The sequence below is a fragment of the Pollachius pollachius genome (genome assembly GCF_949987615.1).
Source record: "Pollachius pollachius genome assembly, chromosome: 17".
Lineage (NCBI taxonomy): Eukaryota > Metazoa > Chordata > Actinopteri > Gadiformes > Gadidae > Pollachius > Pollachius pollachius.
The window spans coordinates 21,590,867-21,593,366 of NC_136950.1; the positions used below are offsets into that span (position 1 = coordinate 21,590,867).

The 2,500-nt window shown below is 55.4% G+C and overlaps 1 pseudogene across 1 annotated transcript in view; it reads left to right on the top strand.

The window, feature by feature from the left end:
- Nucleotide 1: 1 nt before the first annotated feature.
- Nucleotides 2-2,500, top strand: part of LOC307088970 (junctophilin-1-like) — a 33,889-nt pseudogene continuing 31,390 nt past the window's right edge. The window contains exon 1 of the transcript XR_013812830.1: nucleotides 2-587. The product of XR_013812830.1 is annotated as a junctophilin-1-like (transcript). The remainder of the gene's footprint in view (nucleotides 588-2,500) is intronic.

A 2,500-nucleotide genomic window follows, 5' to 3' on the forward strand; every position in this document is an offset into this window, starting at 1 on the left:
CCTCAACTTCCACTCGGACGGCGAGGTGGCGGCGGCGGCGGCGGCGGGGAAGAAGAAGGGGCTGTTCCGCCGCGGGCTCGCTGTTCGGCAGCCTGCGGCAGCTCCGCAAGTCGGACTCGCGGACGTCCATCTCCAGCAAGCGCAGCACGGCGCGGAGCGATGCCGCCATGAGCCGCATCAGCTCCAGCGACGCCAACTCCACCGTGTCGCTGGGCGACGGCGAGCCGGGCGAGGACGAGCCCCTGCTGCGGCTGGAGGACCACGTGGACGCCACCACCACCGAGACCTACATGGGCGAGTGGAAGAACGACAAGCGCAACGGATTCGGCGTGTCGGAGCGGTCCAACGGGATGAAGTACGAGGGGGAGTGGCTAAACAACAAGCGGCCACGGCTACGGCTGCACGGTGTTCCCCGACGGCACCCGGGAGGAGGGGAAGTACAAGAACAACGTTCTGGTGCGCGGGATTAAAAAGCAGCTGATTCCCCTAAAGAACCCCAAAACCAAGGAGAAGGCCGAGCGGGCCGTGGAGGCCGCCCAGAGAGCCGGTGCCATCGCCCGCAGCAAAGTGGAAATAGCAGCGTCCAGGTACAGCGTGGGGTGGCTGTGTGGGTCACAGGGTCGGAGGTCATGGGACCTTGCGTTGTTTTGTTCTGGTTTGTTTGTCGGTCTGCCAGTGGAGGTCAAACCCAACAGGGTGTCGGTTGACGTGTTGTCGCTGCAGAGGAACGGGTTAACTCCGGGCCGTTGGGTTTTGTTATTTTTCAAGGCAAGCTTTTGCAATTACCTTTCCTTTATCCATCGAGCCTTACATCCACCCACCCATTCATCCACCCACCCATCCATTCATCCATCCATCCTTCCTTCCACCACCCTCATCCTCACGTCATTCCATCAGCGTGTGATTCACTGGCGTGTTTGTGAATGGTCACCGCGGCTGGGTTCCACCCCTCCACAATAAGAGCGGGCAGGGAGGGGTCATCCTGAATGAGACGGCACACACACGCACACACACACACACACACACACACACACACACACAGACACACTCACACACACACCACACACACACACATACCCTTTACACATAATAGAATTCAGGCTATCCAATCATCTTAACCCTGGATGTCTTTAGCTGTAGGACGAGCCAGACGGATAAAAGAGAAGATTCCATTATGTTACGTTAAATAAAAACCTGATTCCGCAGGCGATGGGCTCCTATCAGGGTCTGTAACCGGCTATTACCTTCTTTTCACTTCTAGGATTAATCAATTAATCATGAATTCTATTACCCAGTGCCCAAAGTGATCTTAAATTAGCCACCAAGGAAAATGGTCCTAATTTCAAAAAAGCGCTCCAACACCGAGCAAAGCACCTGAATATTTGAATCAATCCACAATCCTGGGAGTTGATATCGACGCACCGATTGTATTCTTTGGTTGATGAAAAAACAAATCAATATTATTTATTAAATAAAGACAACGTAATCCGTCTATTGCCTGTAGTAGCTCCTAGCCTTGTGCTAGCCCTTAGCCTGGTGCTAGCCCCTAGCCTGTTGCTAACCCCTAGCCTGGTGCTAGCTCCTAGCCTTGTGCTAGCCCATAGCCTGGTGCTAGCCCCTAGCCTGGTGCTAGCCTCTAGCCTGGTGCTAACCCCTAGCCTGGTGCTAACCCCTAGCCTGGTGCTAGCCCTTAGCCTGGTGCTAGCCCTTAGCCTAGTGCTAACCCCTAGCCTGGTGCTAGCCCTTAGCCTGGTGCTAGCCCTTAGCCTGGTGCTAGCATGGGGCCAGAGCCAGCCACGGTGGTTTCGTCATCCATAGTAAAGCCCTTCCCTTCGCCATAGCGCATAACTCGTCGCCGTTTGAAGTCTGGCGCGATCAACTGTGCTAAAGGTTCAGCCTCTCTTCTCTGCCCATATCTGTCATACCCTGGCGGGGGTCAAGCATCCTCCGCATCTACGCTTTAAGTGTGCGTGAGTGTGTGTGTGTGTGTGAGAGTGTGTGTGTGTGTCAGAGTGTGAGCGTGTGTGACTGTGTGTGTGTGTGTCCGCATGTTTGTGTGTGCCCGTGCCAAGTTTGTCTCGCATGCCCGATGGCGGTACCTGCCTCCCGCTGCCAAACGCTCCACTCGTGAGGCATCTGGTCTTTAACAGGTGGGGGGGGGGGGGGGGGGGGGGATGACCTTTTCATCCCCCCCCCCCCCCACCTCCATTACAACATGCACACACAGTACATTCAGGGCAGCGTTGCTTTTGACGTCTCATCCCGGCCTCGTGGCTGTGGGGAATCATTAGGAGGAGACAGCTTGTGTAGCAGCTGTAAGATAAGTCTCTCGTACGCCGAGTCTGTGTGTGTTTTATGCTTAGAGGTATGCAGACCCAGAGCGGGCCTATCACATGTTGTGTTATCAGGACCTGAGGGAAGGCCTCACACCCTTAACATAGTCCGGTACAGTGATCGTTGGATGTGTAACACCCTACCCTCCACACCAGCGGGGGTAAAA